The sequence below is a fragment of the Aquila chrysaetos genome, chromosome 14 (assembly GCF_900496995.4).
Source record: "Aquila chrysaetos chrysaetos chromosome 14, bAquChr1.4, whole genome shotgun sequence".
Lineage (NCBI taxonomy): Eukaryota > Metazoa > Chordata > Aves > Accipitriformes > Accipitridae > Aquila > Aquila chrysaetos.
This window is the reverse complement of record NC_044017.1, coordinates 32494904-32517742: the sequence shown is the minus strand read 5'-3', so window position 1 is coordinate 32517742 and position 22839 is coordinate 32494904. Positions and strand designations below refer to the sequence as shown.

Genomic DNA, 22839 nt, shown 5'->3' with positions numbered 1-22839 from the left:
CCCACTTTTTTTCACTTTCCCCCACCCATACTTTCTTCCACCCTTTCTGAGATTTCTTCTTTTTCCTTCCAAATGAAGTTGTATGGGCTTAACGTTGGAGGCTCTAAGTGCCTTTTCAACAGACTGATGCTTCTCCGCTGTTCTCGGGAGCGAAGAGATTTACTTCTACAATAGTCTCACCTGCCAATTACAAAACGAGGCTCAGTTCTCTAACCATGCAGTGAAGGACACTAGACCAGAGCAGCTGAAACCCCTTCATTAGAAGCATAATATTCCTGTCCAGGGTTACTTTCTAGTAAATGTACATTTACAGGTGCAATGAGAGATCTTTGATATAATGCCTAAGAAAAAAAACGAGGCTCAAAATCTAAAGCTACTCGGATACTTACCTCCTACTCCCCGACAAGAAATACTTAAACAGGAGTCAGATGCCCAAGGATCCCAGATGACATTTGGGGATCCAGGCCTATGGTCCCATCCGAGCTACCCAAGCACCAAATAATTCAAGATGCTCTCAGATGGACGAGAGTCTCAGGTGGAAAACTTTGCCAAGGTTTCCGAACGAAGCATACTTCTGGGCAGTGAATCAGGTGTTGCTGGTCTCTTTCCTGAGATCTGTACCAGAGATAGCCAAGGTGTACTAGAAACGGTTGTGTGTTACATGTGGAAAGCAAGGGTCTATACAAAGATGTGCTGATTGTGTTAACTTAGAGCTTTTGTAGTGTCACACAGAGTTGAGCCACTCCTTGAGCTGTAATAAAAGGCAAGTTGCATTTACTAAAATAAGGTAATGATTTTGTGATGGGCAAATACCTTCTGAACATCATTTTACACTGACATGCTTTTAATAACTAACAAGACTTCCTTTTCATATAACATTTTATAATTTTTATCTGTCTTGCTTGCATCCTTAAGCCATCGTGGCTATGGCATGAATTACATTTTATAAGCACACTACAACTCTCCATAATCACTGTAAGTCAGTATTGCTCTGATGAGTTAGATGGTTTCTGGACTCCCCAAAAGTGATCTTACCCAAGTAAGCCAAGGAGGCAACATACAAACAAGAACAGGATGTAAAAGCTGATGATAAAAATAATTTTAAAAATACCTATTAAAGTGAAGAGATGCTAATCCTGAGGACACATTCTTCTCCTTCGGATGTTTTCCCCAACACCCTTTTGTTTCTTTGTGGGGAAGAATGACTGCAATATAAGCTCAAAGAGACATAACTGGTACAGTACCAATACGCTAGGTGCTACCATATCCAGACTTCAGGGACCTAGCCTCTAAGGTAGGATACAAAGTCCCAGATCAAGTGCTTCAATTGCTGTGAAATACGTGAGAAAATCTGGACTCTCAGAAGAGTGACAAATATGTAGTTGCACATTAAGTCACGTAGGGTTAGGTGATACAACAGGCCAGGCATGTGAAGCTTCAGAAATCTCATTTCTCTCTCGAGTTGGCATACCTTGGAGCAACAACTCAAAACCAGTTTGAATTCTAGGCTGGAACCTAGGGCCATCCTAAAGCCCTGAGCACGGCTAGTATGCATGAGCACTTCAGCAGGAGCAGTACTATTACCTTTGCACACTGCAAATCTCCCTGGCCACAAACACATACATTTCATTGCCCAAACTACTTTCATTTTTATCTATGCAGATGTACGTTACAGATATTGAACAAAGTTTCTCCATACATTAGCCCTTTAGTACACTAATCATTTGGTTACTCTTCCCTGAATTCCCTCTAGAGTGCTTATTAATTTATGACTGAGAAGTAATATTTATCTATTAAAATGAGGAAATACACATTCAGATATATGCAGAGAAGCATTTTTTTCTCTGTTTACTCTTAATTTACATCTTGATGAGTCAAATCCCCACTGTTACATTGCCAAGTCAAATAAAACTTCACTGGTGACTAAAGTTGTCCTGTGGGATTGTACGAAACACACATCGTTAATTAATTTGGTCCGCTAAATGCACATGGCCAAGAAAGACCTGCATTTTGTATCAATATCTAAGCAAAAGTAATGAAGAAAACATCTTTTCAGAGCCACCGGCATTTCAGAGCGCAAATAATTCTCAAGTTCAATAGATGAGTGTTGACAACTTTGATATAGCTCTGTATAATAAATGTAATAATAAATATGGCTCTAAATAATAAATATACTGCTAGAACCGCTGTCCCACACTCGCAGATACAGAAGGTACTCCAGCAGCTTTCAGCTTGCTCGGGAGCTCTAGAAGGCCACGGCTGAGATGCAAACAGAACTCTACGTTGAAAAGATAATTTGGAAAAAAAAAAGAAAAGTGTACGGCAGTTTTTTATCTTTGCCTTTTGCCCTTTCCCTTCCAGCTAAGGGGCCCGATTCCGCCACCGCAAAGGCAGGGGCAGGAGGAGCTCTGTTAGCCGGAGCATTTTGGGGTGCCGCTCCGGGGCAGCCGCACGGACGGACCGGAGCTGGCGGGGGGGGGGGGGGGGCGGCAGCTGGGGATCTCCGGGAGGGAAAATTAAAAAAAACCCAAACCCCCAAACCCCCCAAAACCCCCAACCAAAGGAGGGAGGAGACGGCCAGGGGTAGCGGGGCAGCTGCGGAGGAGCCAGAAGGGGCCGGTGGGACCAGCCGCCTTCCCGAGCTCGGGGGCTCGCCACCGGCGTTTGCCTGGAGGAGACCCGGGCTGCGGGCACGGACCGCCGCAGCACGGCAGCCCCTCGTACCGGAGGGCGCGGGGCGGGGCGGCCGGGGCCGGGGGTGTCCCCGGTGAGCTCTCCGCTGGAACGGGGGAAGCCGAGCTCCCCCGCTCCCTGCCCTGCCTACCCCCGACCCGGCTCGGCCGCTCGCTCCTCCTGGCGCTGCCCTCTCCCAGACTGCCCAGCACCGTCCCAGCACCGTCCCAGGATGTCCCAGCACTACCCTAAGTCTCCTAGGAGAGTCCCAGGACAGTCCCACCACTATCCTAACTGTCCAGCACTGTCCCAGACTGTCCCAGGACAATCCCAGGACCGTCCCAGGATGTCCCAGCACTACCCTAACTGTCCCAGGACTGTCCCAGACTGTCCCAGAACAATCCCAGCACCGTCCCACGATGTCCCAGCACTACCCTAACTGTCCCAGGACTGTCCCAGAACAATCCCAGGACCGTCCCACGATGTCCCAGCACTACCCTAACTGTCCCAGGACTGTCCCAGCACTGTCCCAGGACAATCCCAGCACCGTTCCAGGATGTCCCAGCACTACCCTAACTGTCCCAGGACTGTCCCAGACTGTCCCAGAACAATCCCAGGACCGTCCCACGATGTCCCAGCACTATCCTAACTGTCCCAGGACAATCCCAGACTGTCCCAGCACTGTCCCAGACTGCGCCACGGCAGTCCCAGCCTGCCCCAGCTTTGTCCCAGCACCATCCCAGGATGTCCCAGCACTACCCTAACTGTCCCAGCACTGCCCGAGCACAGTCCCAGATTGTCCCAGCGCTGTCCCAGACTTTCCCAGCAGAGCCGTAGGCTGTCCCAGCATAGTACCAGCACTGTCCTAGCTCCTCCGCGGGTGCCCATCTTCCCCCCACGCGTTCCCCCCCCTCGCCCCGTGTCCCAGCCAGGCGGGACTCGGCGAGCGCACCCCTCGGTGACAGTCCCAGGGCCACGGGAAGGGTTAACCGTGGCCCGCGACAGCCCACGGCCACTGCCGCGGGGACACAGAGGGGGAAAGGAACTGGGGGCTCTGCCGATGGGACCCACAAGTCGCTTTGCAGCCTGGCTGTACCGCCTGTTTGCAGAATTACCGGGCGCAGGGAAACGCCAGCAACGCTTCAGCCCCCCCCCCCGGGGAAGTCCGAGCACGGACAAATCCGCAGCTGGGGGGGTCAAGCTTGCAGAAAATGGCCGAACACAAATTTCTTTTGCATTTTCCTCCCAGGGAAAAAAATAATAATAATAATAAGCTGAACCCGGGAGATAAAGGACTGTCGGGTGGTAAGTACTGACCAGCAGCAGCAGCTGGAGCGGGATCACCGCGCTGCCAGCTTTTTAACCGCAGCCTTTAGGGAGAAGGAGAAAAGCGAGATCTCCGCAACTGCCTGCACGCCCACTGGTTTCACTGGCTCGAGTGTCTGCGAGAAAAAGATAAGAGGCTGGTGCAGAGAAACTATTGGAAAAAAAAAAAGCGGGAGGGGGGGGGAGAGAAGAAAAGAAAAACCAAAAAACTAAGAAGCACTAATGACTTCAGAGAAGTTGCAACCCTGCAGAACGTCTCGTCCCGGTCCGGGGAGCGCAGGGCAGATGACGGGGGGTCGCCGGTCCCTCTGCCCGGCACAGGGCGGCCGGGGGGGGGCCGGGGGGCAGCGGGGAAAAAACGAACACCGGCCGCTGGGAGACCCCGCTACCGGGGGTAGGACGCACCGGGGGGGGGGGGGGGGGGGTGTTAAAGGACGGGTGGGCGAAAATAGGCGAGTCTGAAATTGCCCCAAAGAGGCACATCTTGGGTTGAGCGGGGCGGGGTGGCAATGACTGTCGTTAACTACCAGGTCCTGAAAGTTCCTCTGGCATTTTTTTTGCAGGGAGTCAGAAGTGACTCGTCGGGGTGGTCTCACTCTCGGTTCTGTCCTCACGGATTTCCAACCCACCGGAAAGTTTCTCACCCGAGCTTTTGAATATTTTATGAAAATTTGAATATTTTACTGTAACCACTCATTTTCCCGGAAGCCCAAACGAAGCCTGGGGAGCAGATCTGCTCCCCGCCCCGCTTCGCCCGACCGAGAGCTGAGGGGCGGCATGGCTTCAGTGCCGGGACCCCCCCCAACCTCACCGGGAACTCCCCTGGGAGCAGAATCGGGCCCCTCGGGAGCTCGGTATCTCCCCCGGACGAGTAAATAACCGAGCGACCTCAAGTCCAAAAGGCGGTTACATTTGGAAAAAAAAACCCAACAAAACACCAAAAAACTCGGTTGCTGCTGCTTTTTTACAGCGATATCCCAGCTTTTCCCGGCTCTAAACTTTTTTGCTTAATTGCACCGTTTGACCTTCTGCTAAAAGGAGGCGATTCTTCGCTTCTTTCTATATGTCAAATAATTCCGTATGTGCCGGGAGAAATAAAAGTACCAGCAGACACCCAGGGTGCCGAGTATTTGCATTTGGTATTTTTAACGACGAGATTTAAAATCGCTGAATTTAATTATGCCAAAGAGGAAGACAACACGGTCGACTGCAGAGCTCCAAGTACCTGAATTTACACCCAAATCTACGCGAAGTTTGACAAGAGACGAAACCGCTAGCCCCGGTGCCACTGGGGCGGGAGAGGGACGGGGAGGGGGGGACACACACATAAAAATAGGGGTTGGGGGACATCTCCGAGGGAAAAGGTGTCCGAAAACGGGACGCTGAGAAACCTGACGTCGAGGGGATGAGCTGGATGTTGAGCCTGGGACGAAAGCGAGCCGTCACACGGAGATTTAGTTATTATCAGTCAAATCTTTGGACCGGGGAACGAAAAGGGGAGAGAAACTTCGTATGTGCGGCTGGAGAAAAGCGGCTCGGGGGCCCACGGCGGCGGGGGAGGGGGGGCATTTCTGAAATGACACCCCCTGCTCCTGGCCACAGCTTTGAAATAATGAATGTTTAAAAAAAAAAAAGAAAGAAAGAAAGAAAGAAACCCCACCCAAACCCAGGAAAAGCCAAGTCGTCGCTGGGACCCCGCTATCCCAACCCAGGTTACTGGACTTCTGTCGCTAAGGGTTGTCATTATTCGCTGTATAGACCCCCCCCGGCAGTCAATCGTGACGAGCACGTTTTAAAGCCTCCACTTATTTAACCAGAACAAAGACACTTTCCAGCTACGCTAGGAAAGAAAAAAAAAAACAAAAAAAACCCAAAACCAAAACCAAAACTCGACTCAATTAAAAATAACGATTTTTCTTCTTGGACAGCTACCAGCGTTTTGCCCTTACCGTCCCGGGACTTTCATTTAACCTCGGTAACATCCCGAAAGGCTACAATCATTTTGCGTACATCGCATCGTACCTTTTCGGTCCCGCAATACAGAGCAGTCCCGAGCAGAGAACTTAGTTTGTTCGGGAAAAGAAACGTGACGAGGCGGACGGGGCTTAATTAAACCTTGCAGAGATCCAGTTGGTAATGAGCAAAAAATCATCCAGTCTTTAACAACCTGGTCGCACAGGCTGGATATAGACAACGGTGTCTGAAAAAATAATTACGAAATTACGCAGCTCTAGGCACACCCAAAAAAAGTTTCCAGCCCGAAAAAAAAAAAAAAATAAATAAATAAAAGCACCAAAATCTCGGTGGAAGTGACTGGTGTTAACTGCGGCTGCTGATCCTTCAGCTCCGCTCTCAGGCGCAGGTCACGTCCGTTCCCTCCACAGGTTTCCCCCAAATCGGGCTTTTCGAGCCCATTTCTGTGGGCTTGCCCACGCAGAGAGCCATTTTTGGGAACGGAGGGGGCTCCGCCGCCCGTCCTCGGCACCCACCCCCCCCGGGGGGGGCTGCCCGAGCCCTGGGGGCGTTGAGCGAGGGGCAGGGGGAGGTCGGCAGGTCCCGGGGCTGCCCCGCAGGGTGCGGGGGGATGCGGGGGGGGGGGGGGGGTGAGCCGGGGGGGGGTCCCAGCAAAGCGGCGAGGAAGAGAGTGGGATGAGGAAGAGCCGCTCCCGCTTCGCTGGAAGCGGAGAGGGACCGTGTCAGCCCCTTCTCACCTCCCTCCCCTTCCTCACACCCCTCTCCTCCCCAGCTAGATCTGACTTTGCTTTTTTTCCTTTTTTTCTTTTCTTTTTTCCCCCCTCCCTGAGCACAAACGTCTTCTCCCCCGCCTTTGACATTTGGGGCTTGTGAGCGAGGAGAGCTCTGCCAGTGACGGTTACCACCGCTCTCTTTCCGTGACACCACGGGGGAATTTCAGGGGTTCTTTGAAAAAAAAAAAAAAAAAAAAAGAATAAACGCGGAAGGGGGGGGGAAGGCAGGCAGGCGAAGGCGTTGGCTTTATTTGGCGCAGAGCCGGCGGTGGCTGCGCGACCCTGGCTCGTCCCCAGGGTGAGGCAGCGGGAACATCCCCCCCCCGTGCCCAGCTGCAAACCCACCTGGAAGGGAAACGGGACTTGGAGAGGTGCCACCTCCCCACCGAGAAACAACCCTTCCCCGAGCCCCCCAAACCAGAACTTCCCCCCCTTGCTTAGGGGCACGGGGAGCTGCTTTCGATCGCTATCTCCGAATTTCGCTGGTTTCTTCAGAAATACCCCTGCTGCAGGAAACGCAGCTGCTGCAATTCTGCGGGTGGTGAGGAGCATCAAATCAACTCCCCACCACTGCCGTGGACAGTTTCTTTATTTTTTTTTTTTTAAGAAATAAAGGACAGGAAATGGGATTTGATTTCTCCGTCCCATTTCGAAATGGGGCGAGTTGCCGTACTTGGCCAATAAAATCCTCAAAGTTTGCAAAACAAAAGGTACCAGGAATACCGACAAGAACACCAAAAGCAGCGCTCGGAGCGGAGCGCAAACCTGGCCGGGAAACCCAGGCATTTGGAGCTGAATTTTGGCGTTTCAGTTTGCTGATGTCAACGGCGTGTCGATAAATAAGAAGTGAGAATTGAGGGGGAGCGGCCGGGGGGGGGGGGGGGGGGGCGCCAAGGGAGAGGCAGCAAGCGCTTCTTTCCAAAAGGCGGAGGGGTTCTGAGGTCATTTCATCTCCGCTCTTTTCGTCATTTTGATTAGAAAAGCAAGCCGACTGCCCCATTTGCCGGAGTGATGCGGTAACTTCGCGCAGAGATTACTTTAATCAACATGTTAAAACATTTTTGGTTCTTCCCCTGATGCCGCCCGTGCGTTTAATAAAAAAAGGTCGGTGCGACTGTCCCAGCTCGCTGCAGACTGGATTAAACCACAAGTCTTGAGAGCGTGGACATTCGGAGCTTAATCGTTGCTAATTTTATATTACACTAGAGGAGGAATGTGGAAAGCTGTTGGGTAAGCTTTTGATAGGAACTTCAGAATTTCCTTCTCTATCTTAAGAGCGAAGCGGCGTGCAACACGTAGTGATTTTTCCCTGCAAGGCATCCACCGCCCGGTGCAGGAAACAATCCATACCCCTCCGGAAAATAAAGTACAGCTCTTAAAAACTTGGGAGAAAAAAAAAAAAACAACCCCAAAACAACCTTGTCCTCCGCTTAAATTCTCTTTCCCCCTCACAAACCAGCCGGTAAACCACCACCGAAGCAGGCACGCTGCTCTGTCCGCAAACCTGCAAAAAAAATTAAAAAAAAAAACCAAACCCACCCACCCCCAAAAAAACCCCAAACCAACCCAAAACGCGGAGGCATTCCTGACGGCAGAAGTGAAACCGTCTCGATCCAAGCGAGTTTATTTGTAAACCCGGGAAGAAGAAGGGAGCCGGGGGGGGGGGGGTCGGCTCCCCCCGGGGGGGTGGGGGGTGGCGGCGGGAGCGCGGACGGACCCGCCGGGTTTGGGGCTGCAGCTGCTGACTCAGAAAAGCAATGTAGGTCATCCCGAGTTTCCTTAAGTTACCTAAGTTCGAACAATTCAGCTTTTCTTTAGAGACTTCCCCAGCGCTGTTGCAACATTTCCGAACGCCCTGGCTTTTGCCGAGGTTCAGCCCCCGGCTCCGGGTTGCTGGAAGGGGGGGGTTGGGGGGGGGGACAGGCAAGCGTGCCCGCTCGTTGGTACTTACACGTTCCACCTCTTCCCTCGCCCATTTCCATCCCAACGCTACTTTTTTTTTTTTTATCTTTTGTCTCAGAGGCGTGTTAAAAAAAAAAAAAAAAAAAATTGTGCCAGCGCGTCACACTCCCATTTTCCCCTCAATTTTCAGAGCAGCAGCAAGGGAATTGCCTACCTACCCTCCATTCAGTTCGGGTCCCTCCGGGAAGGCTTATTCACGGTTCCCAGTTTGGATCTATTCTTTAGTACCACTACTTACTACTTCCCACCGCCCCTCAATTTTTACACCGTCACTGCAAGGGCTATGAAAAGAATTCACTTTTACCACGGGGTTTGTACGCAAAAGACGAACCGTCTTTTGAGCGACACCGAACACCGTCCGTCTTCGAACTAGGTAATTTTCGTTATTTATTTTTTCTTTCTTTATTATTATTATATTTTTTTTTAACCATAGCAGAGCAGTCCCGGCGGAGAACTCCTCACCGGAGGATGAGCAAGCGTCGAGTTCTGTCGCAAGAGCAGCGAGGTGGGACGGGGAGCAAAGTTTGTCGCGGAGAGGAAAACCCGGGCTCGGGGGCCGCTTCCCGATGGGAACCACGCTAACGGATTTGGGTTTATTCGCTCCCAGCATTACCTGAGCCCCGCGGCCAAGCGGGAGGGAAGGAGGAGATCTCCGAAGGGTTCGCACTCCCCCCTCACCCCCCCCCAAAAAAAAATCATCGTGGGGAAGGCAGCCGTTGTCACGAAGCGTTACTACGAGGGAAATTATCCGGGCAGAGATTTCACGAAAGCAAGGAGCGGGGGGCAAGAAAAAAAAAAAAAAGAGAAAAAAAAAAAAAAAAAAAAAGACCCGAACCTCGCCCGGTCCGACGGCGGTACTTCTGCGGGGCGCGGGCATCGCCCCCGTGTCCGTCACGGGTGTTTTGGTCACGGTCACGCACGCCTCCAGCCTTCCTCCTTCCCTCCAGCTCCTCTCTCACCCCGCAGTGCCGCCCCGCCGGCCCCGGGGCTGGCAAACCGGGATTTCCCCGTCTAAACAGAGGAGGTTTTTTTCTCCGGGGAGGGGGAGTCCCCTGAAATCTCCCCCCCCACCCCAGCAGCTCCGCCGAGCCCCGAGGCCGGAGCCGGGAGCGGCCCCGGCAGGCTCGGACAAGCCCGCTCCCGGCCTCCGCCCGCCCGGGGCACGGCGGCCCGGCCTTCCCGGGACGGGAGGGGCGAACCTTCGCTCTCCAAGAAACAAAAAAAACCTAAAAAAAAAAACCATAAACCAAAAAACAAACAAAAACACCGAGTTGAAAGCAAAAAAAAAAAAAAAAAAGAAAAAAAACCCAAGACGACGCTTTTCGGGGTGGGGTTTTTTTTTTTGAGGCTTGCTACCCTGCGCCGTCCCCACCGGAGGGGTGACCGTGGGCGCTCAGGACGGGGGGGGGGGGGGGGGGAGTCTGGGGGGGTCTGGGGGGGGTGTGAGCAAAGCTCAGCACCCGTCTGGGAACGGCATTCCCCAACCTCGGCGGCAGTGGAAGGCCTTCCTCCCGTGTTTGCAGTTTTCTTTGTTTACATTCACTTTAGAAACATTGGCCAGCGGCCAGAAAAGTGCCACCCCCCCCCCCCCCAAAAAAAAATAAAATAAAATTCTTTTCTCGGCTGCCGATGAGACTAAGTTTCACGCTTCGCCCCCCCCCCTTCCCCTTTCCCTAAATTAACCCTTCTATCACCTCGCAAAGAAAAAAAAAAATAATATAAAGGGGCTGGACGGTGCGTGCACCTGCCCTCCCAGCACCCAAACGAGGGGTCCCGCAACAGGGTCCCCGGGGGGGGGGGGCGAGGAGCGCCCAACCGAGAGGCGGGGACCCCCCCAGCGGGGGGGTCCCCGCCTCTCGGTTGGGCGCTCCTCGCCCAGTTTGTATGTCCCCCCCCCGCCCCGCCCCTCCACCCCGATATCTTCCACCGCCCCCCCCCCGACGAGGAGTAAGTGCCACCGCTCCGCCTTCTCCTTTTCGCAATGTTGACGCAATCTATAAATAGTGGAACAAAAGGACCAACTTCCTCGCAGCTTTGCTGAAACTGCACAAAAAAAGGCAACCCGGAGGGGGGCGGGGGGGGCGGGCGGAGGAGAGCACGGTTAATTTTTTTTTAAATTTTATTTTTCTCCGGTGAAGAGGCGAAGCCTCCCTCCTTCTCCCCCCCCTCCGCCCTACGCTACTGGAAGATTATTTATATTTTTTTTTTTCCTCGCTGTCTCCTATACTGGCAACGTCCTGCGAGTGGTTATTTCGCTTTTGCACCGAGAGAAGGGCTTCCCCCCCCCTCTTCTGACAGTAAGTGTCATTTACCTACTGCCTTTTCTACGGGGGGGGGGGCTGCCTGCTTGCCTACCTGCCTGCTGCCCCGGAGAGCGGGCAGGCGCTCCGGGGGGGGCTGTTTTAGAGGTGCTTAGTGCTGGGGGGGGGGTCAGCGCCACCGCGCACGGGGGACCCGCGGATTTGGAGGGGGGGGGGACGCGACACGGTGGCCGCTGCCCGCCGAACAAAAGCTGCTATGAAACGGGGTTTTGTTAGGGGGAAGTGTGTGTGGGGGGTCACCCCCCCCCAAGCAAGTTAGACTTGTTTACCGCTCGGCCCAGCGCAACGCGGGGCTCCCCCCCCCCCAAAAAAAAAAAACCACCCACCAAACCCCAAAAACCCTTCCCTCCTCCGCCCCCCGCTGCGGGGGGGGGGGGGGTGATGATCGGAGCGGGATTTTAAGGGGTGGGGGGGGAGATGTTGATACGATCACGCGTAAAACAAACACACACCCCCCCCCCAAAGCTTTGCCAGTCGGATCGGTGCAAGCGCAGGCAGTTACTGGCCGGAGGGAGAATGACGTCATCCCCTGCCCCAGTGATGCTACCTTTCGTGCCGCTACCATGCGCGTAAAGAAGCGAGCGGGGGCGCCCCTTTTCCCACCCCCCCCCCACCCTCCCACCCCCCCCCCCGGCCCCGGACGGGGCCGGGGGGGGGGTGGGGGGGTGGGGGGGGGGTGGGAAAAGGGGCGCCCCCGCCCGCCCGCGTGTTTACAGGCGTATTGTGACGTCGCTTGAGTGACAGCCCGACGCGCCCCGCCCGCTTCGTTGCGGGGGGGGGGGCAAGGTGGGAGGCGAGGGGCCGGTCTCCTTCGGGGGGGACATGCTCGGGGGGGGGGGGGGCTCGAACCCCGAATTGTCCGGAGTGGACAATAAAAAGCTGATTTTTAAAATTTAAAAAAAATATTATTTTTTTTTTAATGGGAAATAGATTGAAGTAGCGAGGACAAAAATCTAAATTTCACCCATGGTATGCTTTCCCCGGTGTTACAAGTGTGATGTTACAGGGTTAGGAACTTGTTGCAGCGTGCTGCTGGGGGGGGAAAAAGTGGGTGGTTTTTACTCGGGTCTGTGAAAATACTGAAGTAGTACTTACCCACGGCACAGTCAATACATCCGTATCACACTAAAAACAACAAAAAGCGTTTTACAAACTGATGCTTGTCGAGAACGGTGTGCCAGAACGCAGCCGCGTAAAATAATTACTAAAACATCAGCACTTATTCCCTGCAACCGCGAGCCCCCGTTTAGTAGTACGCGCAGGTTTGAATGTGTTAATGGTTTGGGTTTCTTCAAAGCATATTACTTTTTGAAGTCTGGGTGTTTCTGTATTTGTGCAGAAAATAGACGGAGAAGCTTTGAGCTCCTACTGTTACAAAAGTTAAAAGGAAACGGAGTTGAGCTGCGAAGTCGGCAGTCTGGAATGAGTCAATAGTATCTCCTTTGTCCTGCTAGCTTTCTCTGCTGCGGTGTATCTTTGCTCTATTTCCTCTGCATGAGCAAATGAGCTTTTCTACCCTCAGTATATTTGATAGTTGGGCTTTACAGGTCTCCTGGCTTCTATGTATTCCGACCTACCAGTAAAATTCAAGCGCATCTGCCTTTCCAGGCTGTATACAACAGTCGTGATACCGTCAATGACAGCACGCTCGCTTCTTTAACCATGTAGATACTTACACGTTTTCCATTATCTATAATTAATGGGGCAAATTATTCTTGCTTTGTTGCAGTAAGCCTTCATAAGGGAACAAATGTTCCTTTTTAAAGTATGCCATTGCCTCTTGTTTTTACAAACCCTCCCCCCCAAACCAAAAAAGAAGATTGGGACGGAGACACGAAGGAGATGTAAATACCCCCCCCCCTCGCCCCCGCCATGTCCTTAGGGATTCCCTGGGAGTCTCGGAGGGCAAGGAGGTAACATAGCTGGCTTTTACAACAGGATCACAGGTCCTGACACGGGGTCACAGGGAATCTATGCTTGGCTAGCCCTGTGCTCCAGTTTTGTTTAGCTGGTAGCTCGTCCCTTGAGGGATCAATGTCAACTTGAGCATGCTAACTTCTGCGAGCAATGGCTTGGCCAGTGACCGAGAGCTGTAACCGGCTCGAGGGCTCCCCAAGTTCCGCGGCTCTTGGGGCTCGAGCGCTGCTGCCAGGCTGCTTCTGCGGCTCTGGAGCTTGTCACAGAGAGACATCAAAGCGGCAACGGTATAAAGCAAACCCCAACACTGTCCGTCTTCTGAAAACAAAAGGTGGGTAGAGGCATGAGGTGGAAAATAGATGTGTTATTGGAAAAGCAGCTTGGGTAGGGAGGTGGCTTGTAGATTGAGGCACAGGAACTGGAGCCAGCTCCCGTCACCGTGAGCTCAGTTTCTGTGTACCTCGGACCCGCTTTGCTCTCGATTTCTGGCCTTGGGATTGGTATTAGTCATTCTGCAGATCTGCCACACTCCCAGAGATGGTAAACAAATGTCAGTTCAATATCCCACATGTAAAGGTGTTAGTGTTCAGCAAACAAAATAGGAGCATACTTTCTCTGTATTACCTCTATGTCTTGAATTAATCCATTAAGGAAGGAGGTACATACATATATATATATATATATATATACACGCACAGGCATACACATCTCCTCACATTAATAGCCCCTTCGGGTTTAACTATCAAAAAGCACTGGAGACTAGAGTTGGGTTACTAGAGTACAAAGAAAAGTGAAACTGTATTAACTCACTGGGAGGCTGAAACCTGCATTCTAATACATACAGGATGCAGTTTTTACTTAATTTTATGTTACAGTACAAAGGCTTTTTAGGTCTGCAAGATCAAGATAATATTTTTCTCAGTTTTATAAAAATAAGGCTTGTTTATTATTAATTTATCTAAGCCTGCTTTTCCTTTGATTACCCAAATTACATACATGAGTAATTTAGCATATGATTATCTGAACGACCACTCCTTTCCCTTTTCACACTTGAAAAAGATTATCAGTCAACTTCTGCTGTAGTATTGTATCTGTGACCATTCTGACTGTACCATTTGGCGTCTGATACTTTCTCATTTTTTTGTACTGTAATTCTGTACTTCACCCCCCAGCTTGTTTAAAAAAATGCAGCCTCGTAATTCCTAATGATAACAAGCCGTTTTCTCCAGTGACCATAAAGGCCTGTGCTATGAATTTCTACAGCTTTCATTTAAAACTCTAAACACATTTCTATCTTGTCAGTTGCAAAGGGTCTTACTAACTTGGGTTTGGAAATTCAACCAATACAGACGGCATAGTCTTCCTGGTTCTGCAAGCAGGCAGTTCCAGTGTTTCAGCTTTTGCACAGTAGCACTTTAACAAGCAGCAGCCATGCATAACTAACAAGACTGCAAGTCCAGTTACTGCTTTTTAGAAGCCTGTACCCAGCTCTTAAGTTATCCAAAATGTCCATTTTATATTGTTGCAGCCGTATGACAAAACTATTAACAGCAGGAAAGTGCAGTAGTTATTCACAATAGATAAGACACAGGGGGAGAAAAAAAGTTTTTAAAAATGGAGCCCGAGGCACAGGAAGAAAGCAGCACAGCTCCAGCTATCCTTTTATAGTAACTGGTGTTTTACGGAAAGTGGGAAAGAAAAGAAAACTCTCTCTTCCTTCCAGCAGCTAGCCAGTGATGGCATGACCCTTCTAACTGAAGAGAGATAGCGTTCTTGGAGAAACCTTTACGCAGGTTTCATTTCTAGTGTCTGGAAATGAGAAGTATTGTTTTCCCAAGTTTGGCATTAATGCTTCATAAAAAGTAATATATTTTTCAGAATATTTTAAAGTACTGTAGTAGTTGTCATGAATATTTTCTGCATGTACACTTAACAGTCTGAATACTACATATGTATAGATGATATTAGCTCATCAGGGCATTACTTAAAAATGTGTACCGAAGGTGTACACAAGATACACCTAGCACAGACTAAAAGTGCTCTCAGCATGGATTACAGCTACAAATAGATCTTTTGTAAAAGAGGAATGGAAATCAGGAAATCAGTAGTCATTCATCAGATGAGAAATACGCTCTTTAGACTGCACAAAGAAGTAAAAAATAAATACACCGGAAACTAGGCAACACTAGCTGGCAAAACAGAATATCGAAACCACTGTACCTTTTCAGGACTCTCAGTATCCTTGTTTCTGCCTGAACGTGGTATGTGCATGAACATCCTTTCTTATAAAATAATAAATTTCACAAAGATTCCACTGGATGACAGTGTACTGATTGGCTGTCACAACTACTGACTAAATATTAATTTTGGTAGTCTTTCCAAGTTAAATTTGTGAACTACTATATCTGGATAACTTTTAAATCCCTACCCACATGTGAAAGTCCAACAAACCCATTTCCTGACTTGCACATTGTCTATCCTTGCTTGTAAAGATTTCTCTAGTAATCTACTTCAGTTTGTCGGTTTTATTAGTTGGTTAGAGAAATATTAGATAGTCTCTTTCGATCCAGAGTTTATTTCATTTTAGTTTTACAACACTAAACAGTGCGATGAACACTGCAGACTAACTAGAAGGAGCTCCACATTAGTGCAATCACTTCAGTTTCGTAACTCCTTTGGATTTTTATCCCGTACAAGCAATGATTTATATACCACTGAGGGAAAATGAAAATGGGGGGGAAGCTCATTATAACCCTGTAAGGGTACTTAGCTTCTCCTAACACAGACTAGATTAAACCTGGCCTATGTCAGAAGAACTGCGAAGGCTGAGAGCAAAGGGTCCTTTCCCATAATGGTCACGCACAACTAATGCTCTCTTCACTCAACAGGGAAAACCAGACCCAAAATGGGAAGGAGGATCTGGGCTACTATCCTTTCACCTTCGCTCCCCACCCCTGCCCTGCGAGCTGTAAGGAAAGGATGAGGCTGCACTATTTTAAGAGCTGGTGCAGGACACACGCTTCCTCAGTGTATTGGGGAGCGCAGGGAGAAAATCTCTCTCTGAGCTCCCTGCGGGAGCACACACTGCTTCTCAACATCCTTCACTCAGGACTGTGACTTATCGCCAGAGCTGAGCCTTCAATTAAGTGATGAAAACTTCCCCTGTAAATGTACGGTGTTTTCAGGGGCATATACAAATAAGAATATTATTGAACTAACTTACCTTTGACACATGGTTTTGAAAGCTTCACGCTTGCCGCAAGTCGGAAAAAACAAACTATCGCGATAGCTCAGCGCTACAGGTAAAGTAGACCTGTAAATAAATGACACAAGAGATCAGGTGACTTGCCATCATTTCCTGAACATGCTTAAATAAACTGGATTAACACCTTAAAGAATATAATTGCTCTCTCTTTCATCCCACCGTCTGAGCGCAGACTGCTAGTTACTGTTCCTACAGACATTTCAAGTTTAATCATACAGCTGATGTTAAATCCGTATCGAGGTGGAAGATGGATGGTGTTTTGGCTAAGGTTTGGAGTGGGAGTTCAAATGAGGGCCGTAATCCTGTCCCCAACTCAGAATTTTGCCAACGGCTTTTCGATTCTAAGAGAGGGACAATTAAAACTGTCCTCCCTCTCCCTGAATCTAAGAGACAAAATAATACTTACAGGATGTCCCAAGGCTACATATAGTAAGGTTATAAAAAGTCTAAACCAACCTAAGGTCTGAAGTACGTGTTCAGCAACATTTTGCTCACCCGTGTATTTGTCTTTTCAAAATACAGAAGTCATAGTTCCAGAAGCAAGGTGCCTCCAGAATTCAGCAGTTCCTCCTGAATGTCAAAAACCTAATCCAGCTAGGAAGATCTCCCTTAAAGGAGTTCTCATGTTGTATCCTACCTCCACATAAAAGAACCGAAAATGAGGATGATCGAAATCCTCACCAGTCTCCCACACTCTTCAAATGAGATACAAAGACCTGACTGGGAAAGGGCCCTGAAAGCCTCGTATCTCACCCCAGGGAAGGATCCTTCTGTAGGAATTGTGGAAGGAAGCCACAAGCCTCCTCCTGTTGGAAAAGGGGAAGTTTTGGGTGCGGTGGGAGAATTTGCACAAAGCTCTGCACAGATGCTGGGCTGAGTCAGGGGCACGCTGGCGCTGGAAGAGCTCTAGCATTACGGTATCATCGGTCAAGCGGCCCAGCGGTGAGAAGCTATAAATGGGGTTTAATCTTGCCTCAGCCGCTTCTACCTCAGTGCTGTGAGTTTTAAAAGGAACAAAGTCTCATTCCAGGTTGAGATCTATAGATAAAAAGCTGTGTATTACATCTAGGTATTACTGTCGTAGTTGTTAGCAATACACAATTTCAGCATACAGACTGGCAGACATTTCATTTGAAAGCAAGAATTAAAATAATGACAGGTTGTGTCATATGACAACAAATTCACTAGTAGCAAAACTGCCCTTTTTGCATGCCTAAGATTCATCATTCTAGAGGGAGAGCCTGCTGGAAGTAGGCAAGAGGCACACGAAAATGGAGGGAAAGATAAGAATTTTAATGGAAGATGCTGAGCTGGATGACTGAAGTCTTCACCAAATAAGAAAGCAGCATCCTACTTAATTTCTGATGCTGTGTAAATGAATGAATCAAAGCCCACACATTCTCTTGCAAATCATGTCAGAAGGATTCTACCTCTCTATGGCCCTGAGGTCATGAGTGACCATGTACTGACCCCTGACAGACTCCTGCCCCCTTTGCTTTAATACAGCAAGCATACACCTCTTGAACCACTTGAGCCTATACAAGTGCTATACATCGCATGCTGCCTCCCCTTCCCTTTTTTTATTTTAGCAATCTATATCCCACCCCCAAAATTTCCTATCATCTTTTACATCTCTCTACAGCCTTTCTTGCACTGAGAAGTTTCTCAGTGCCTAAGCAGACACGTGTTAAGGTATAAGGAAAAACATAAAAAGATAAGATTATTTCAGGGAGAGACTCAGCAGCTTTTCAGAAAAAGGAGTACTTTATTTCAAAGAAAATACAATCTTTTTCAACTGAAAGAGGCTTATGTTTATATTATCACTAAAACTTTTGCTGAACGGGGAAGAAACAGTAACTGTAGACAGTAGGTCAAAAGGAAGTTCTGTTACAGTACAGACCAAAAAATTTAAGTTCTTACAGAGTATAAAACATGTAATCAATGCTGAACTTCTGCACGTGCCTTAAACACCGAGCTGCGAGTGGGGACTGCTCTTTAATGTGTCCAACAGCCTTAATGCTGAAACCTGTACAAGGAGATAATTAATACGATAGCCTTCACCAAGCACAAAACCGAGATATTCTTTCATTGAAACTTCTCCAGCCCTAACAAAGACACCATTCAAAAAAAAAAAAAAAAAAAAAGGCATTTCAAAGACCACTGTAGATGCTGGACATAGACCGATTCTCGAGTTAAAGACAGACATCCGCTAGCCAAAAGGAGTAACTCGAACAAAGGAGAGACTTTCAAGTTCCAGACTTTCAAGTTGGAGACCTCTGGTTTGAACTTATCTATGTTTTCACACATCAGTAGGTTCCGTGGAGTTAGAATATCCAGTATGTGTAATGAAAACAACCTCTATCAGTGGATACAGCATGAACACGATAACATATGTTTTCCAAGCCTAGAGCAATTGTCAAGCAATTACTATTTGTCAAGGCAACACACTTGATAGTCAGGGTCCTCTAACCCCAGGCCATCTCCTTCTACCTTATTCTGAGGCAGGTCCCGGTAACCCAGCTTGCTTTAATTTGCTCTGACCCCAGGTTGCGGAGGCAGGTTTCCCTCGCTGCGCGCAGGGAGCGAGCCAGGGGAGGCAGAGGCAGCGGCGAGGGCTGCGGCTTCTGCACCGCCATGGCTCGTAGGAGCAGCGGCTGCCGGGGTTTTGTTCCAAGGCGAAGGAGGGCCGGCGCAGGTCAGAGGGGACTCCTGGACAACTGATTATTAGCCAGGGCTTTCTAAAGCACTTGCAAGGCCCATATTGTGTTTGTTTAGGACCCAGAACTACAAGCGCATGTTACCGGCAGGCTGGGTGGCTTGGTTTGTGTCTCTGAGTCCAATTATCAATTCTAGCTACCTTTGAAAACAGAAAAGAGAAAGACCTTGTCTTACGCGGTCTATTTTGATCTGGTTTTACATTTGCTTTTCTTTTTTTTTTCCATTTTAAAGGCCCTTATTCAACTGAATATACCCTCTTTACAAAATAACAGTTCTTTTTGCTATCCAGATTGTTATTTCATGCCTGTACAATCTTTATTTATTCATCTATATAACTAACCTCTGATTCTTCAATTTTTACATTTTACGATAGAAAATTTAATGGCTTTTCTTTACCACATGATTCAGCCTTCCAATTATAGTTCGTAAACTGTGTGTAGATGGAAAATGGAATTCAATTAAAATGTAGCAAAAGAGCACTTCATTTTTCATCAGTTAAATTAAATAACCATAGATGTACATAACATGTAAGAAAAAAAATTATCGGAACATACTGCACTGAAAGCTGATTTATTCAACAAGGACTAATCACTGCTAGTTGGTGAACTGAAGTGATTGTTTCTGGTCAGCACCACCATCAAGACTTTAGTACTAGTACATCTCATCCTTGTAACAGTTTTCATTCATGGACCCAATGAGAAAAAATGAAATTGCCTGCTTTTTCATCTCCCAGTGGATTTTTCAATTTTGAACATACTAGTCATTATTATAAAGTAGATGAGTACATTAAAAGAGAAAAAAAAAAAAGCTATCGGAAGCAGGTTCAGCATTCTGTAGGTTATAGGTCCAACTGCTCTGCCAGTGACTTCCACCCCTTCAGTGGTTTGACTTTCTCTAAAACTCTGGCATCAAAAAATGTGTTGCATAGTATTTTTATTGTGTTATTTTAAAATACTATAGTAAATTTAACCTTAATACCAGCTGCCCTACTTCCATACTTAATTTTAAGTGGTCTTGTTAAAAAAGAAACATTTAATTTAAATAAAGCGTCCATATAGAACTCATTAAACATATTAATCACTCCAGGAGGCCACAGGAGTAATAGAAAATGTGGATTCCTTCCTTTCTGATTTATCAGCCATTTATGCTATAGTATGTTCAAAACAGAATGGGTTCCTACTGTGCCTGCTGGTGTACATACAAAGTTAAAGAGACAGAGCCCTGGCACAGAGGTTTGCCTTCATTTGCTCAACACCTGAGGTGTTAAAAGTAAAAAGCCAAACAGGAGAGGCTTTTTTTTTTTTAAGCACTGGCTCTTCAGGTGCAGATTTACCAGCAGCAGGAGGCAGAGGGTGAAAGGATGCTATGAAGGGCTCTAGATCCTCCTGTGTACCTCCATCCCTTCCTATTCCCCTCCTCCTCGAGCTCTAGCTGTGTTCACCTATGCCTATCTACTGAAAATTGGAAGGACTCTAAGCTAACCAGGGAACTGAATGTAAGCATTGACCACCTTAATCTCTGCTAAATATAGAGACTTCCCATTGAATTTCCTTGTCCTTGCTAAGTGACTTAGGAGGATAAGCCTACTGTCAGGACAACTCCCCAAGTTGAAAGGAGGAGAAGGAGAGTTATTTCTGAGAATGTCCAAAGGTTGTGATCCTGGCTTGCTGAATTTTGGAACATGACTTGCAGATTTGGCATTACAGATTTGTGGATTTGATTTATTCACTTAACAAGGATCGGAATGAAATGCCTCCTCCCAAATTACTGTGATGTAAACAACACTATCCCATGGATTTTCTATTAATTTTCTCGTGCTTTTCTTTGGTGGGCTCAAAGATTTCCTCTCTGTAGTAGAGAGAATCTGAAGGCCAACATAAGGAACAAGAAAAGCCACTGCTCAAAATTACAGTGGTAGCAACAAGTTTCTAAAAAGATAAAGATGAATGAATTTTGGTTTACGTAAGGGCATGATGAAGTGAGGAAAAAGAGGTGAGGTGGAGGCATTTCATTAACATATGTCATAAAATCTTTGACATACCACAGACTATGTAGTTAGCAAAGCTGACAGTGCAGTAAAAGGAATGAGAATGACTGACTAAGGTTGGGTCCAGTTGGTTGAATTTAAAGAGGGGAAGGTCCCGAAATGATTTTTGTTCCATTTTTGCAAAGACTGCGAGTAGGCCAAGATTCACAAATAAACCTTATTTTAAGAATACAAGAGAGGTCAGACTGGTTAAGGCCAGGCATGCACTTGGCCCATTTACCTATCTCCAACAGCAGGCATGAGCCAATTCTTACCCAGGTACTCTCTCGGAGAACAGCAGGACCAGGACAAGCACATCTGATAATGCCCATGGGTTCCAGCATCCAACTTTGTTTTAGCTCGGGGGGGTTTCCTGAGCCTGATGTGGTTTGTCTAGTCAGTGACCTTTACTACATCTCTCTTCCAAGGTCTTGTGCAGTCTCTCCTGAGATCCATGTGAACTTCTTTCATCCATACCGTCTTTAGGCAAAGAATGGCATGAGTATATTACCCATGAACATATAAAACAATATAATTTATGGTATTATTTGCTTTGAGCCTGCCTACTGCCAGCTTCGTCTGATGCACCCTCATTTTTTTACTGATGGAGAAGGTGAAAAGTGAATCCCCCTCCATCCTTTTCGTGGGTGATTTTAAAACATTTATTGCTGTTTTGAAGAAGTGTTAGAGGGGTGCTGTAATTAAAGTCTCTGAAGAAGAGTCCATTGCCCCTGTGCTGGAAATCTATTTCTTCTTAGCTCTGCCAATCAACCACCAGTTTGCCTGCTATCTGTGGCAGATGCTGAAGCTGCTATTGCACAGAAGTCCTTCCAAGATCCTGGGGAACTGGAAGCTTAGATGAGCACATTCTGAGAGAGCCATTCTTTCCCACTGTTAGGGAAGATGCATTAGAGGAAAAGATGCAGTCATGCATATTGTGCTCTTAAAACCCTGCTGGTCTTTCTGCAAGCAGAATCTAAAAGAATAGTAGGGAGTGGAAATGAAGAGAAGAGAATTTGCCAACCCACAGAAATCAGCCCCGTTCTAAGAAAATTACTTGCTAAGAACTAAAGCTCAAGGAACCAATGTAAACTTTATCTAAAAACTGAAGTAGAAAACCAAAGATGAAGTAGTTCAAGCTTCCTCTAAAGGAGGAGGGCATTGTTTCTAGAGTTTGGCAGTAGACCTTAAGTGGGCACAGTTAACATCATAACTGAAACAGCAGAAGCTTGTGAGACTTTCCTATTATTTCAGCAGGAGATGCATAACCCGTGCAGTACGCTCCCATTTTCCCTGCTATGTGTTTTACAAGGCACAGGAATATTTCTCAGACAGACAGGAAAGCCCAGTTTCTATTAGTAAAAAATTGTACGAATAGGTAAGACAGGTCTCCGTTCTTAGGCAAAAATATAAACAAAGGCCTTTCAGAAAACTCACTACAAGGTAAGGTACACTGTATCCCTGTACAGACGAAGATAAGCAGCTATTGCAGAAAAATGCACTTCTAGAGAAATTATGTCAACTCCAGTTAGTGTCAAAGCTATTAAACAGTCCCGTACTACTGAAGTAGAAGAAGCTAAGGGAGACTGACGATGCTAGGATACTCAAACAGAAAGTCTTTTTATTTAGGTTTGTGAGTAACTCTAGTTAAAGTGACTCTATTTGACACAAAATGATCTGTTGCAAAATAGTTTCTGTCAGCAGATTTCACCTAGGCAACGCCCAGTCAATCTGCTATAATCATACTGGGTTTGGCTGCAGGATCTGGTTATTATTTCGGAAGAGCATGTTTGGCTAAGCAGGTAAAAAGACTGTACTGAAAGTTTCACAAGACACAAAGAAAGGTTAAAAAAAAAAAAAGGCATACAAACCCCATGTTATTAA

The 22839-nt window shown here is 47.8% G+C and overlaps 4 long non-coding RNA genes across 5 annotated transcripts in view; 2 read left to right on the top strand and 2 right to left on the bottom strand.

Moving 5' to 3' along the window:
• Positions 1 to 7424, bottom strand: part of LOC121233790 — a 36364-nt gene extending 28940 nt beyond the window's left edge. The window contains exon 1 of the long non-coding RNA XR_005933945.1: positions 6022 to 7424. This is a non-coding gene — a long non-coding RNA (uncharacterized LOC121233790). The remainder of the gene's footprint in view (positions 1 to 6021) is intronic.
• A 1433-nt stretch (positions 7425 to 8857) lies between these two features.
• LOC115350778 overlaps positions 8858 to 22839 on the top strand; it is an 81706-nt gene continuing 67724 nt past the window's right edge. For both annotated transcript variants that reach the window (XR_003926606.2, XR_005933943.1), the window contains exon 1: positions 8858 to 9081. This is a non-coding gene — a long non-coding RNA (uncharacterized LOC115350778). The remainder of the gene's footprint in view (positions 9082 to 22839) is intronic.
• Positions 10628 to 16311, top strand: LOC121233791. The gene is made up of 2 exons (XR_005933946.1): positions 10628 to 11005; positions 15835 to 16311. It is a non-coding gene; the product is annotated as an uncharacterized LOC121233791 (long non-coding RNA).
• LOC115350777 overlaps positions 16170 to 22839 on the bottom strand; it is a 45129-nt gene continuing 38459 nt past the window's right edge. The window contains exon 7 of the long non-coding RNA XR_003926604.2: positions 16170 to 16259. This is a non-coding gene — a long non-coding RNA (uncharacterized LOC115350777). The remainder of the gene's footprint in view (positions 16260 to 22839) is intronic.